The sequence below is a fragment of the Meleagris gallopavo genome, chromosome 1 (genome assembly GCF_905368555.1).
Source record: "Meleagris gallopavo chromosome 1, MGAL_WU_HG_1.1, whole genome shotgun sequence".
Classification (NCBI taxonomy): domain Eukaryota; kingdom Metazoa; phylum Chordata; class Aves; order Galliformes; family Phasianidae; genus Meleagris; species Meleagris gallopavo.
Genome location: NC_139404.1, coordinates 98151668 through 98168646, shown reverse-complemented (window position 1 = coordinate 98168646; position 16979 = coordinate 98151668). Strand labels below are relative to the sequence as shown.

The 16979-nt window shown below is 36.3% G+C and overlaps 1 long non-coding RNA gene across 2 annotated transcripts in view; it reads right to left on the bottom strand.

Annotated features, from left to right (window-relative positions):
• LOC146545533 (uncharacterized) overlaps positions 1 to 16024 on the bottom strand; it is a 71005-nt gene extending 54981 nt beyond the window's left edge. Inside the window, exons 1-2 of one of the 2 annotated variants that reach the window (XR_014887732.1) lie at positions 15441 to 16024; positions 540 to 690 (exon numbers count right to left, since the gene is read on the bottom strand). This is a non-coding gene — a long non-coding RNA (uncharacterized LOC146545533). The remainder of the gene's footprint in view (positions 1 to 539; positions 691 to 15440) is intronic. The other variant, XR_014887727.1, reaches the window with a different exon arrangement.
• Between the last annotated feature and the right edge of the window lie 955 nt (positions 16025 to 16979).

The window sequence follows — 16979 nt, the reverse complement described above, 5'->3', positions numbered from 1 at the left end:
TACTGAAGACTGCATTTGACTTTCACCTTTTAAGTATTCCTGGTGTAAGGAGTAGGCTTCATAGTTGTGCAGGAACATGTGTTCTTTAAACTGTCTCACATAGAGGGGTTGGATGCAGTCAAAAATATGAGCTAACAAAATATATGCAGAAATGAGGTGTATTTATGAGAGAATTGAATTCTTACTGAGTATTCTAGCTCCACAGACAAGAAAGGAAGCTGCTTTGTGACTGAATTATGAAAACATGAAAAATATACTATACTAGTAAGATAGAAATAGTTATTAAACAAGTCTGTTTTAGAGCTGTTTACTGATTTGTACTGTTGTTATGACCACAATTACTTCTGAAAATCATCAATTCTTTAACTATAACTCAAAAAAGTAAATGACAGTATATTACATTGGCATTTGTTTCTAAATGAAATTTCCATATGTCCTCAAAATATCTATTTTCCTAATAATAATAATAATAATAATAATCACTGAGATGCACAAGAGAGGCAAGAATTTGTAAAGTACATAGCTAGGGAGTTAAACACCTGCTTTGTCAGTTGAATAACGCTCCTTTTTGTGCATTGAAGATCTAAGAGTAACATTGAGTCTTGCTGGCACTGGGTTTGGAACGAAGACAGAGACGATAAGTTTTCCCTGTAGTATTCATTGGCAATGATGTCTTTCTGCTCAAAGTATCTGTCGAGAGGATATACACACACTTGATGTGAGTGAGGAGCTAGCCAGAACGCTGGTGTAAATCTAACATCCTGGATCTTCCTGGTATTTGTGAAATGAAGCCCTCTGTTTTCTGAGTGCTTTGCAAGAGTATTCTGGGTGGAGAAAGAAACAGATTATGAGGTCTGCTAAAATTCTCAATGGTTATGAAAATCCATGCACCTAGGGCAGGAGAAGACTACTCTTAATTAAAAGGCTGGAACTGCTTAACGCTGATGTCATTGTGTCATTGGCACCATAGTTTTGGTTCTTGTGTGAAATTAAAGGCAAATTAAACTTGTTAAAATTCAGTTTCATTGGAAGTCTATAGAGAAAGTGGAAGTTTAAGATGCAAATACACCTTTTTTTCCCCACTTCTGAAGCTTTAACTCAGTGAATTATGAACGTGGCCATTCACGTTCTCCACAGTGAAGAGAGTTACTCAGAACGAAGCTGAGAACCACTTGTAAGCATCAGAGTTGACAAGAGTACTGACCCTGATTGCATGAGCATGGCAGTAAGTATCTACCTGCAGATTTGTGAACTTTTATCTAAAAACATGCTCTCTAATGTCTCTTCAGTTTGCTTAATTTTGCTTTTATTTCAAGAAATCAAGTTTTGAGTCACAGGATTTGGTACTTTACAGTACAAATAGTTGAGAATAGAGTCCTGACTTTCCTGATAGTTATTGTTTCATGAGGAAGTGTCATTTTTTGTTTTCTCAGCACCACTTTTACTTAATTTAAATTCTCTTTTATAACCTGGAAGATGTTTTATTGGAGGAAATGAATATAGTAAGAAAAAAATAGCTTAAATCTTTCATATTCATTTTGAAAAATACACTGGTTATTTTAAGATATTCAAAATATCAGTCTGTAAAGGTAACTTTGGGAATGAAACTACAGAAATCAGTTACTATTAATGAGATAGGACAAACGAAATAAAATAAAATAAAATAAAATAAAATAAAATAAAATAAAATAAAATAAAATAAAATAAAACTGTCCCTGGAGAAATTCAAGATCAGGCTGGTTGGGGCTCTGAGCAACCTGATCTAGTTGTAGGTGTCCCTGCTCATTGTAGAAGAGCTGGAATAAATGATCTTTATGGGTCTTTTCCAACTCAAATGGTTCTGTGATTCTATTCTATGATTCTATGATACAAAAGCATCGAGGAAAGCATGAATTACTTGCAAGAATAATGTTCCAAGAGGTCTCTTAAGTTTATAAGAGAGATTCTTTTTCTTCAGTAGTAGGTGTACAATATCCTACAATCTGTTATAAACAGTCAGTGTTTGAAAGACAAATAAAGGTAATTGTAAGAGATGCAATGCACCTGCTTATTTTATCGTTCTTTTTCATTAAGGAATGCATAGTCATCCAAAACATTAAAAACTGTTCCACGTCATGTTTTCTGCAATAGTTATTAAAAAATCAATCAAATTATTTCCATAGAATATGGATCAGAACAGTAAGCAATTTCTACTTCTTGAGTAAGTTGAAAACATAATCTAGCATTACACACTATAAGCTTCCTTAAAACACAGTTATCCACAATCCTTGAGCGCTGTGCATTTTGCCAATCTGGCATTAATTTGTGCATGTTTTGAATGTTTGAACTGTAGATTTCCATCCACAGCTAATTGTTTGTTTACTTGGTAACAAAATAAATTTTATTTATGCATAATGCATGCTTTTTTGATACTTGCTTAGTCAATGCTTCCCATAATTTGTTCTTACATCTGTTTTTATTTGTTTGAGTGATACAGGCAGTATAGATGGTAACAGTTGTAGAGATAGTCAACCATGGAGATGCTTGCTTAGAAGACAAAAAAGTTTAAGGTGATGCTGGAATGCTGTAAAAGTGAGAACTGTAATCTTTGAAATTAAAGCTTTGATTAAGATATTTCTGAAGTAAACCTTATAGTTATAGAGAAGTATAGGTAAACTGAGAGGAATAGCTGAACAGATCTACTTTCACTCGTAATTTTTGGAAGAAAAAGCATCTTAGAAAAAGAAACATAAGGTGGAAAAAGAAGACACTGCACATGCAAATATCTTTTCACTGTATATGAATTTCACCTTTTCAACCATTCTGAATCTGAAGTCTTTTACTTCCTCTAAGGCTACTTCTGTTGTTAAAAGAGAAATAGAGAATATATTGCATTTCTATTTTCCTGATTATTGGGTGAAGTACCGTGTGATTCCTATCTCATTTTCCAGCCATATCTGTGTGATACACTGTGAGAGTTATGTATCCCAGAGTCACATAAAATAATAATAGAGTGAAACTCCCCGGAATGAGATCACCAGTCTCATAAGCTGTTCTTGATGGACATCCCTTAGACACAGCTGAGCTCAGGTAAGACAATGCACACTACAGTGTAGTGGCCTGAGGAGGTACACAGACTGTCACTTGTGTGAGAGATGGTGGCAGTTTACTTGAACTAAGACTGATGTTAAATTAAGCCAGTAATACTTCTGTCATCACATGGAGAAAGTCTTGTTTTTGTGGGGTTTCAGTATATGAAACTTGCTGATTCAGTTCTGTCCTGATTTGTGGCTGAAGCAAGCTGAGAAGAGGAGGCATTCCCAGAGAAGATGATTTCCAGTCCAAGCTATTCAAGCATGGCAGTTTTTTAAAACATTGCAGATAGGATTTTCTAAAGTGATCACTTGTATCTTAGGATTCTTAGTATGGATTACATAAGCTTGATCTTCAGCAGGAAATAAGTACGTGTACCTGAAAAACTCTCCTTTTTGAATAGAATATAGAGGATCAGGTTCAGCTTTGGAAAAGCCTATTCACATCTGAAAGATTAAAACTGAAGTCTTGCAGCATTGACTTCTCTCATGTTTATTCAGTTGAAACTCAGTATCAGAATACTAAAAAACATTGCAAAGGCAACTCATAAAAAACCTACGTAGCAAGTATGCAACCCACAGACAAAATCTCTTTCTTTTGTTCATTAAATTTTCTTAAAATCTTTATGACTGAGGTTTCCCAGTTTCTATTAAAATGTTATCATAATAATGATAAGAACACAAGTCTAGCAATTTTTTCACATTTGAGATTCTGTTACACTGGCTAACTTAGTCCAGTGTTGGATTCTGCAATCTTGTCACTCTGAATGCATTCAAATGCAATTTTAAACAGAGATTCTTTCACTTCACCAGCAGTAGGACTACGATGGCAGAAGGTTTCCTGGGCAGTTTCAATTCTGAAGGTATACACTAATAGGCCATCTTGAGCACAAGCTCAGCCCCATCTTGTATGTATGGGTGCTGCAGCCTTTGCTGCCCACTGTACTATAGTTCCCACTTGGGGAACTCCTTTCTCATCTGGGTAATTATTATATCTGGGTGTTCAGAGCCTGCTTTCTGTGACTTCTTCTAGACATTAAAACACTTTACTTGGATTTATATGAAGTTCAGGGATATGGGACTCTGGCCAGCCCTGTGATGTTCTGAAAGATCATGTAAGGAAATCAGAATGACTGATAGTACAAAGCCATACATGGTTTTTGCATGTCTTATACTTCTCACTATATAAACAAGCTGTCAAGCAACGAAAAAATTCTGTCTTTACATTTCATGCATCTATTATAGCTCCAGCATCAGAAAATAACAGTCCTATGCAATGAAACAAAACCAAACAAACTTGTTTATCTTTTCCCTTAAATTGACTAATGCACAGATGTCCCACTGTCTAATCAGGATGCAGGCCCAGATTCATTCAGAGTTTTCTCTCTCTAAATTATATCTTAGAGATAGATGTTTTAAGCATTTGCTCATATGCAAATCTGAGTTCATATTCAGCACATAGTGGCCTTTCTACCTGTGTCATGGTCTGCTGCCCTGTGTGCCTTACTGGATGATTTCCATATGGCAAAAAATTACTCATGTTAAATAGTCTAGAAAAAGTCTTTTGTATAAGGCTAGAGTCTGGGAACATTTATTAGACAGCTGTAAAGCTTTATGCTCAGAGTGATAAAAGAATGCTGTTTGCACTATCTCATATTATTTTTTTCAGATGTGATTCTAGTCTACTTCTGTAGAATATTCTGTATAACAGAGCTGATATTAGAGCTAGATATTTGAAGTCTTATTTTTCCCACTTGAACTAAGAGCAAACTAGCCATAACCAAGGCATTCTCAGTGGAGAGAAAGCATGAACAACAACAACAAAAGAAGATAACTTTACAACATTTTCTTTTATATTAACAATTAAAGCTAATTGGAGCATATCTTCTCTTTTTTTAATCAACTGTGCGGTAAGATGTACAGTAATGTTATATATGTGTGTATACAACTGCATATGTTCTCCCTGAAATCTCAGAGGCAATTTTTCTGACAATATTCACTTGTGTGCAATCCAGAAATGATTTTTCTTCTACTGTTAAAGTTACTGAGACCAGGTTCAGCACTACACAGGAGACTAAAGCAATGATAATGATAATCCATTACAGCCTGAGAATCTCTAGCTTGTCTTCGCTGTTACAGCATTGATGCTGTAAAGCCTGTGTGTCAGTGTCTCCATGTTGACTGATAGTATGACATCAACTCAGAAACAAGCACTGTATATATTTAGTATATATTATGCTTTAAAGCAGATATCCATTGGTGGATTTCTGTAAAATGCTGATATCAACACTGATACTGTCCTGTACTGTTTAAAAAAGACTGAGACAGCATATTTAAACCTCAGATACAACTCAGTTATATCTTAGAAGCATTCTTTTTTATGAAGTGGCAGTTTTATGTTTTCTCTCCATTATCTTTTTCTTTTTTTCAAATGTATATGGCTTGATTGAATTTGTCCTCAGAATTTACCTCTTTCTTCTTCATATTCCGGACTAGATTAAATTGTGAGTTACTGGTGTGACTCCCCTATAAGCAAGCATGGTTGGAAATCATACACCTGGGGAGCTAATTAGAATCAGTTGAACAGTGTTAAAACCAGCCAAGTATTTCAGTTCTTCTGATTCACAGTAAGATTCATTTTCTGAGATCTATCACTAAATGGGTATCAATGGCTCCTTGTGCTGCCAAGCTTGGTCCCTTAAAGGGCTTAATAGTCTGTTAGAAGCAGTTGGGTGTCTTTCCAAGACCCTGCCCATCAGATAAATATATTTGTCCATGTATGTCCTTTTCCAAGGTCTGGGTAGTAACATAGAAATGCAAAGAGGGACAGTTTGATGCTGGGTCACCTAATACATTTCTGCAAAGAGATATTTCATTCAGCCCTGGAAGGCAATTTATCTTCAGAAATTACGTTCTGGTGTCACTTGGCATGCGTTTGAGATGATTTAGACTTACCACTTTCATAAGTATTCACTAATATAGTTTGAAACTCTACTATATCCTTGGCAGGAGTAGCTACATCTTGCCTTCGTTTGCAGATTTCTTTATTCTTTTCCCTTCTGTTTGCTATCATATCACATCTTTTTATTCAAAATCTTCTTAGATAAGCTATCAGCAGCTACCAGGGCCATGTAAGAAACATGATCTGCTTGCAAATTACATCTCATCTTGTGTAGATGTATTCTTTGGGCACCACAGAGTACAGAGGATAAGACCCTTCTATTTACCTCAGGAGCCACTGCTGGGGAGAAAAGAAAAAAAAAAAAAAAAAGAGGGAAAAAAAGAGGATTCAGGTACTTTGTAGAAATCCCTATGCTCAGTTTGAAGCCAGGGAAATTCCCTGCTGCAGGTATGACAAATCTTTGACACCATCACAACACTCCTACAGTGTATGTCTAGTCTCAGATGACCAGGCTTCTGCAAAATACATTCTCTCACATCAAAACTGCTAACTTCAATTTAGGGGAAAAGCCAAGCATTTCCCTAGTAGTTGAATATGGGAGTGTGGGGTCTGTCTGATGGGGTGGAGGCTGTACTCCAGGGAGAATTCCACAAGGAGTGTCCCCCTGGTATCTTCTGGGGTGTTGTAGGGGGAAGACCTGGGACCACCACCGGGGTGGTGTGGTGTGGTGCCTCCCTGACCAACTTCATCCCACAGCATCAACAAGGTAAACAGGATCAGGCTACAGATGGGCCACAGCCCAACCATCCTCAGCCACCACAACAGGCCCTAGCCTGGGCAGGATGGGTCAGGATTGAGGTGGCTCCTGGCTCAGTGTGGCCTAAGACTGAGCAGGGGCAGGGGTGCTACAGAATGCTGTGGAGCTGAGCTGGTGGAGGAAAGGAATGGGGAGCACAATCTAAACAACTTGGGAATTGCCTTCAAATTTCAAAATAATTAGAACAATTGAAACATCTTGGAAATCACCTTCTAATTTCCAAGTAATGATCCTGCAGACAAGTTATTTTGTGTATTTATTTTTTTGTCTGGGGGGGAGAGGAAGGTGAGGTAATCCTAGTACTCATAGTAGCTGGCTCTGTGGTAGCTCTGGTATCAGCCACATTTTTTTTGCATGTGTTTTCCTGAACAGCTTTCCAGTTTCTAGCAAGCCTTCCCTAAGCTTGTGTCTTCCTTGATGAGTTGTATTATGTTCATGTCTGTTTTGACAGTGATTCTTACCTTTTATTTTGCATTTCTGGAATCAACAAAGAATTCTAAATACTCATGAGACTGCATTTCCTTGACAAGCTCTTACTCTCTTCAAATGGATTGCTTACTGTCCTGTATCCAAAAGAAGTCATGTATCTCTGACAAAGAGCGAGCCTTCAAGCTCTAAAGTAGCTTATTTGGAATTTATACTGGAAATCTCAGCAACTCTCCTCTCTAGTCATGTGCTAGGGTTATTTAAGAAAAGAAAAAGCAATGACTTTGTGGATGCTATTTCTGAAGAGCAACGTTAGAGAAAAGACCATTGTGTCCAAACTCATTCAGTTACCTACTGGATATCTATAATGGGAGAAAATATTGTATTACTTTTTTAAAGAATGAATTTGAAAGGGATGAACTCTCTATCTTAGTAACTACAGATTTAAAGAAAATATCATATATAATATGGATTAAAAAAAAATAATCTATTGTCCTTTCCCAAAAGTTGCTCTATTCACACAGAACTAAAACCTCTGTAAATCTTTCCATGCTTTCTAGACAGTTGTAAGCATGGTTGTTTCTTCAGACTCCTGTAAAACTCATAAACATTTTTTACTTCAGTGGAATTATTATTGATTTGTTAATTTTAATTAGAAATATTTCTATAGGTATATGTAAATACAGTAATGATGGGGTGCATGCTTAATCTTTTCTTCTGTTTTCTCCTATAGTGTCACTTTTAGGAATCAGTGGAATTTACTGGGGTATACAAAATTGATTTGCCATGGTGTGTATGTTACAAGAATTTATTATAATTATACAGTATTACTCACTATGTTATACTGGAATGCGTATCGGTTTTGTTGTTTCTTTTTCTTTAAACGAATAGTAAAATAGACTTTTTTTTCCCATCAGATGTGTCACCCTGACATAACAACAATAATATTTAGGACAGGCTATGTTATTTCACACAATTTAATAAATCTGGAATGATCCTGTTTGAGTTGGTGGAATTGCCTGAGGTTAACAAATTTAACTGTTGATTTGCTATAGATTTACAACAGAGAAGCTGAGATTACTTTTAAATTCTAATGAGTAAGGAGTTTACTTTAGTAAGTTGTGCAATACATTTCAGTTATTGATATATTTATACTTAAAATTGCTATGAAAATTCCACATATTCCCAGTATAATTTTTAATTCCCTTTCTGAGAATTTAAATACATCAGCTAACAATTTCTTTAAAAAAAAAAAACAAACAAAAAAAACATTTACATAGGCTGTGCACACTTTTCATGCTCCAAGCTGCTGATAAGGCATTCAATGGAACCAATGTAAATATACCAACCATTTATATGGGTTTATTATATATATGGGAGTAGTAAACAAGAATCACATCCACATAACAGTCAGTCATGTCAAAAAGCGTACAGCCTGCATAATTGACCCATTTGAAGCATAGCAGACAGAGACTAGATTCAGAAAAGCTTTAATCCTTGCACTACAATACATCGAGCATTAAAAAGAAGTGTAAAGGTCCATAACAACTTTCCTATTTGATTTTCAGCATCAGTTATTTCAGAATGCTACACAAAGTTCTAGATAAAACAAAGCTGTTGTTTCTATATATCACCCTATCAATTTCAGTTTGCTCAAAACTCATTTGTATTGGAAAATAGTTTGCAATAAGAGTGTCTGTAGATTACAGAATTCAGAATATCTCATGGAACTGAAAACTGATCAGAAAAAGCAATAATCATGGAAAACTGTTTGCAGACTCTGTAAACTGCAAACTCATTTTATCAGTCTAACTTCCTTCCAGAAACAAATATGCTGTTCTGAGCCACTGAGGGTCCAACTGTCATTTTCTCTTCATTGTCCAAATAAATGAATGAGAATTAGGGATCTTGAAATAATTAGGAACTAAACCCAAACAATTTCTTTATTTCATTTAGTTGGCTACTACTGGAAGCTTGAGTTGCTTCATAAACTGTTGAGTTTTACTTTGTTCTTGATGATATAACTTAATAGCTTGTTAGAAATTTATTTATATATGTGTATATGTTACCCCATCAATCTTTTTACCTATACCACCTTGTTATACACAATTCTGGAAAACATTTTATCTTAAGATTACTTTGTTGTTGTTGTTGTTATAGATCAAAAATCATTTGCCGTCTGCATAGACTGTTGCAAGAATCAGCAAAATGCTTTTCCTTTTGTGGTTACAGTATCACAGAAGCCAGTAGCTGATGAAGTAAGGAAAAATAATAATAAAAACATAAACAAAAGAAAATTAAAACCAAACAAAAACATAATAATCAACAGAACAAAACAAACAACCCAACAACTTAATTTTGCATTAACAAACTGGGGATAGAATCTGTTGGTATGTTGTGATCTACTGCCACAGAAGACTGTACACATTGTACTGGGTTAGCAAGTTTTGAACTTTTCCACTTATTGTTTAAAGCTATTCCTCTTCAACTTTGAAATGTAGGAAATAAATATGCTTAGGTTATTTTATGCTTGGTATATATAAGGCAAATGCAAATGTCTGTACCTAAAGTGAACTAAACCCCTCCAGTATTATAAGATGGCAAATTGATATACTGGGAACTGCTGTTGACATACTGGGAACTGCTGTAGCTGAAAAGTGAAACGTGGAGGTCCTGTGGGATCACCAAGTCAGCAGGAATCAGTAGCACATTCTGATAGTGTCCTGAGTATGGAGTATGGCTGCTAGACCAAGGGAAGTGAGATCTTGTTAGACCATATAAATGTATTGAGTCCAGTTTTTTGTTGTTTTGGGGTTTGGTTTTTTTTTTTTTTTTTTGCCTCCCTATTCCAGTACAAGGTACACATCAGCAAACATGATACACATGGAGTACCACCAAGCTGGCCAGGGTTGGAACACTTGCCCTGTCAGCACAGCTTAAGGAGCTGGACCTGGGCATGGTGTGTGTGTGTAAACTAACATCTTCCTGCCCATAGCAGATGTAGAGACAATATAGCCAAATTCCAGCAGTGCCTGGTGGGAGGATGAACTGCATTAAGTGGAGCAATGAAGGTTCAGAGAAGATGTAAGGAGAAAATTTATCTCTATGAGGACCATCAAACACGAGCTGAAGCAGAGTTTCCCTCAGTGGAGTCTTTCAAGATTCAATTTGACAAAGCACTGAGCAACCTGGTCAGAGTTCAAGTTGGCCCTTCCTTGAACAGAAAATTGGAATAGAGGTCTAAACAAGATCCTTAGCAATGTAAATGATTCTATAATTATGTTGTCTGAAAATAACAGTAATATACAAACTCACACAATTGTTTCCCATGTTAAATTGATTGTTGCATTAACTTGTTTTTCCTCCTGACTTAGTGCTCAATCAGATGAAAATAATGGGTTTCTTGGTTCCTTGACCAGCTTCCTAAAAAGAAAGAATAAATATGTAGAACTACATTTCCTATCTGTCATATTTGTTCATCATGTGCTTTGGATATTGAGGATATTCATCTATTCCTCTTAAATCTTGAGAGAATCTGAAACAATCTGCCCTTTTGTGGGCAGAGTAATGTTTCAGTACTTCTGAACCACTGTTCAGAAGCAGCAAAGTATAGAGGTTTTTTTGTTTATTTGTGTCGTGCTTCTAAAGGGAATCTGCCTTTGTTGTAATTCAGAACCACAAAAATCAAGGGTCCTGGCTTATGCTTTTCTGCAGTGACCCTTGAAATGAACAGAAACATGGTGATGAATTGCAGAATTGTCTGCAGAGAGAACTGACAAACGATATTTTTTGAGATCTTTATTTACAGTATAAGAAAATCTGGATTCCAAATTTATCAAAGGCCCTGGAAAACTTATGTTAAACTTCTGAAATTCATTTCCTTTGACCTTTCTACTTTGGACTTGGATGATCACTTGAATTTAATAAGGAATATTTTACCTTGATACCTCACCTTTTATGTTTAAATTATTACAGAACACTTCATAAAGCTGTAAATTAAATACTAATACTGCAGTAAATGTATAAGTAAATGTATCAGCAATTGTGCACTCATCTGTGGCTTATGCTCAGCTATGCACTTTAGAATTTCCTTTATTAAGAGGAATGTTGGCAGGGATTCCTAAGTCATTCTCTAACCTTTCAGAGGAGCGCTTCATATTACTGCTGGAACAGGACAGATTTTAGAGACAGACAGCAACTGTCTTTGCAGTCTACCTTTTCAAAGATAGACACTACAGCTCTGTATGTCTTGATCACAGACTTGCACATCCAACTATCCATGAGATTGGGCAGAAATGTAAAAATACATTTCTACTGTTGACACAAGCAGGAAAATTGAACTTTGCAAGTACACTGTTTTCAGGCTTTGTTAAAGTGCATCTTCCCCTCACCACCCACCTCTCTCCATTCTATTATGCAAATAACTTAGGGTTTTATCTGAAGAAACTAGGCCTAGAAGTTAAGTGCTCTGACTCAGACTTAACTTACGTTAGTACATTCTGCATCATCATTCTACTCTCAGTGGAAGAAAGTCTTTTTTTTTTCTGAACAACAGAATAGATCTCTGAAGAAGTTGTTTCTTTTCTGTGTTTTTTTTTTTCCTCCTCTATGAAGGATAGAGCAAAAACAGGATAAATTGACACCAGAAATAATGCTTTTACTTAATTAGGACAATGATTGACTTGATTGGTTAAGCTGATCATTTGATCTCTTCATCCATTACTTCTCAGGGATACAGTTTTAATCTATGACATAATTTATAGTAGCCTTATATATATATGAGGATGGCTTATGAAAATTTTTATTTAGCAACCTAAGGCCTAGTTATGCTCTTCCTTGTATCGCAGATGATTTTGATGTGAGATCCATTATAGTCTATAGAAGATATCTGCAGTGAATGACCTGTGTAGCTTTTCTGGTTATTTTGGTTATAATCTAGTTCCCACCCCATCGCCTCACCCTCTCCTCCCGCAACCCCCTTGCTATAGTCAGATTATCATCGCTTTCATTCTGCTTATTGTGATCACCCAATCAGGTGAGCTTGGGAACTTGGAATATTTCTCCTTGTGTCACCTGGTCACAGTATCACAGAGCCATAGAATCATAGAGGTTGGAAAGGACCTCTGGAGGTCATTCATTTCAACCTCCCATCTAAAGCAGTTCCCTAGAGTAGATTGCACAGGAAAGCATCCAGGAGAGTTTTGAATATCTCCATAGAAGAAGACTCCACAACCTCTCTGGGAAGCCTGTTCTAGTGCTCTGTCATTCTGTGGTGATCTTTAGAGTCCAGGTTCCTCCCAGTCCAGCTCAGCCCCCTGGACTCTCCAGTAGTAAGACTGAGCATATATTCATAATAGGCAGATTAAGTTGTATAATTCAACCATGTTCTGATCTGGGTTGAATTTATATTAAACATAGCCTAGATAGACTGATTTTTCAATCCAGTGCTATCACAGTAATTATTAACAGCTCATGAAGTCACTGGAAAACATCTCATGAGAGTTTATGAAGACTCAGGGTTGCATTCTGCCCTCTTCAATTTGTCCTTTCTTGAATTTTATTTTCTGTATGCAACTGCTTTCATTTGAGATGTATCTTAACTGTATCTTACTATAGAAGTTCAACGAAAATTTAAACAACCTATAGAAAGGAGATAATTTTATAGTCAGTACTAGAGTGGTTAACAAGCACTGATTGTTATCTATTTTCCCTATAATCCAGTTTGGTTCATCCTTCTTTCAGCTGCAAAGGCAAAATATTTAATTCACTACTAACTTTGAGGACATCTACATAGGACTGTCAAAGCTTTCAACTCCCATCTGACTTAAGGTACCACGATAAAGTTCATCCTCAGGCTCAGTACTTTGCAACTTTCACAAGGCAGACTCAAGAGAGAACTGAGCTGCTGAATCCACATACACAAAGAATATGAAAGAATATTCCCGGGGATATCAAAAGCAGATCACAGTTGAAACTGTCCACATTATTACGTGTGACTGGAGTCCACAGTAATGGCAGCTGCACAACAGCAGGGGGAAGATGCTGGATGAACTAATTTCAAGTAACAGAAATTTCAAGAAAACAGAGTAAAAACAACAGTAAATCAAAGACTAAGAACAGGCCAGGCTTTTTTTAGACTAAAATGTGTAAACAGTCCTATAGCTGAGAGAGTCATAGGTTCTGCTGGGCATCTCATGGCATTATTTGTACAGAGAGCTGTCTGCAGATTTTTCTCACTGTGTCCAATTCATTCTTCTTTCTCTGCCAGAAAGGGAGCTACAGCTGGGGTTTAATCTTTGATTTGGTCTGTGCAAGACCATCATCCTAAAGTGTGGCAGACAGAAGCATTCATGTTGAAGGCTTAATTTTTAAAGCCAAGACTCTTTAAAAGGGCTCTAAAAGAAACAGGAAATTTACATCAATATTTGGATCATTTGGATGCACTTCAAGATGGAAGATTAACTTATAATTCCCATGGGGATCATACATAGATTTCTAGAGCACTTGAGCTACTGCCAGCATCACACCCAGGACACAAGGTTCAATGAACTCAGATTTTGATATGGTACAGCAATTACATATTCTTAACTTCCCTAAGGAATCAGGGTATCTCACTCCAATCCTTATAGTAACTCTGATGTGCTTGTAGATTATCTGCTGGTCTGAAACCAACCTGTGTAATTAATGAGATCATTATAGGGTAACAATTAAGTGTCTTTTTGCATGTTCAGATTGCAGAAGCATGACAGAATGGCCCTAGAGACCTGCTCTACAGAAAAATAACTCCTATCTTCAAGCTGGCCAAAGATTGTTCCACAACCACAGAAGTGCTGAGGAGAAAAAAAAAAATTTACTTCTTAGCTGCAGTGACTATTTCCAAACCTGACAATTGCATTTAAAAAAACAGGTATGTATTAGTACATGCTAAAACTCTTTTGCTCCAAATCACAGTAAGCATCCTGCAAATAAACCTACACATTGGCAAGTTGACAGTACTCTGTCCTTAAGAAAGAAGAAGAATTTAGAACAGGTGCAGCATTACGATCTTTAGAATGCTATTATGGAAACATGAATAATGTCATTCAGAAGGTTACCCATCTGCTTTCTGAGTATCTGTCAGTGATGTAGTAACAGCAATGTAAAAGTGATACATGGAGGTGCCTCTGCAATGTTTTAACAGAAAGCTTGTGCTTTTCGTGAAGAAAAATATGTTCCATTTTCAGTTTGTTTTTCATAGGCATGTGTAGAATATGTATTTTGTAAATACTGTAAAGATTATTATAGTGTGATTTAGTTGTGCAGTTTGCATCCTATTTTATTGAGTTTCAGCACAACTTCTTGTGCAAGATGAAAGCTGAAAATTAGTGTTTTTGTGATGTAGGATAGTTTGACTGAAATTGAGTATTTATGAGATATAAAATCTTAGAATGCCTTGAAATTCAGACACTATCTACAAATATTATACTTTCAGAGCACCAGTTGTGATGTAGGCTCTAAATTAATCTATGAGATGTGGGTTAAGTATCAGCTCATAAAGAAAGAAAACACAAGAGGAGGACAAGCTAACTTTAAAAAGCAGCTGAGCCTTCTGGTGAGAGTCAGCACTTACAGCAGCAGTGCTATACCAGATTTATTAACAAGCTTTTTGAAAATGACAGAAATACCATCCCTTATTGTTGCATATAACAAGTAAATCTGTCTTTGCAGGGACAAAACATTTTCATTATGGTGCAGAGAATAAAACCTTCCTAGAAACTGACAGGAAACAAGAAAAAGTAAGTAAATGCTTAGAGACATGCAGCAGAAAAATAAATTTTAACAAGGTCAGTACAGAATTCATATCGTGCTGTAAACACCTCAACAACAAAAAAAACCTGCAGACACTGCTGGCTGCCAGGGATACAGTAGTCACAGCAGCCCTAAACACTTATGTAAAACATAGAAGCTTCTAGAAGTGTTTAGTGAGTGATAATGAGGCTCCATGTATATCAAAGGGACTCAAAACTTATATCAAACAATGTAATTAGGCACTGGAGCGATAGTAGAGGAAACAAGCCAACTGTGGGTGCAGGAGATAGAAATCAGACCATGCAAAGCAATTTGGCTTGCTCTGCTGGAATAGAAACACTTTAGGAGGGAAAACAGAAAATCTTTTTAGCTGGCTGATGAAGTGCTCTGCACACAATCTGACCACAGAGATCAGCTTCCCAAAAGGAGCACTTACCTGTTGTTATGTTGTACAGACAGAGCAGTCAGGAGAGGGACTTTATCACTTACACTTTCACAGCCTCAATTACTGGGAGAAGCACCAAACATACCTTCTGCAGGAAGCAAAAGCAAAATCAGTGCCCAGAAGTGTGATTCACTGCTTTGCTTCAGCTTTCCCCAGCTTACAGGTAGGAAGTGTTCACCATGGCGGCAGGAGCCAGTCCACTGTCAAGAGAGAAGCAATCAAAGCAGTATCTTAGCAGTGCACTGCAGGTGTGTCCTGGAGCTTCCACCAAAGCCAGGAAAAAAAAAAAAAAAAAAAAAAAAAAAAAAACAGCGAAAAAAAAAACCAAAGGAGTCTACCTACGGAGTGCAGAGTGGTTGCTTTTTATTATGTAAAGCAAATGAGAGGCAGTGAAGGGATTGTACAGTTAACCAAAGTGTTATATTGCATGTACATGGCAGAGTTCAGTTAAGATTGATATGAATAGAAAAATTTGACTTCAGTGTTTGGCTGTTCAATTTCAATACTCCTTTAATCTAGGGCTTTGTTTGCATAATCTCTGTTGGTTGCATTTCTTTATTTTTACTGTGGCTAAAAAATACCACATACCTTCTCTAACTCACCTCACCATTGAAGAATGAGGAGGTCTAGCAAGCTGAAAATTAGATATAACACTAAAAAATAATTATCTGACAGAAAGCAGAATTATTGCTTAATAGTGTGAAACAGTTAGGCAAGGAGAATAATTCACTATGGTATGCCTTTGGATTTCCCTTCCCTAGGATGAGAAAAGACCCCAACCAAGAGCGCCTTACTAATTTCACTATAAGCATCAGCATTCCTTTTCTATACAAAACAGTGGACTAAAATTAAGGATAGGGAAAAAAAAAGTCATGGTTTTTTGTTTCGGCTTGTTTGTACGTTTTTTTAAATGAAATATAGATCTTAGAAATGACAGAAATTTGGTTTTAACTTTATGATTAGAAAGTGGATAAAACCAACTGAAAATGAAATGTTTATTCCCCCTCTACCTCCGCCAGTGAACTGAAAAATCACTTTTCACATTACTTACATCCAAATATGACTGAATGTTAATAAATCCCTTCTACACTGTAAAAGAGTAGCGTAGAACAATAGTGTGTGTTAGAAAAGAAAAACATACATATTGTTGTGTGGCCATGCTTGTTTTAAAATTAGTCCATTTTGTCTGCTTCATTACACATATTTTGCTTATCAGATAATTGTTCAACTGTCCGAACACAGTCACTCTTGCTATTAACAAAATTTAAATTGGAATTAACCTTGTTCCAGCCTATAGTCTTTTATAAAGAATGATATTCATGTCTGTAGACTAATTGCACTGAGAAAGTTCACTGCAAAGACATAATTAATAGTCCATAATGTTTGGGAAGGTGACATTTTCTACTTTCTTTGAATTCTCAGTTTGGTATTTGAAAGCCTGTATAAGGTACTGAATCTAGGGTATTTAATCTGGAGTGGTGTCTAGTTGGTAGTTAACTGAAGCTGCTTCCTTTCCCCTACCAGCAATAA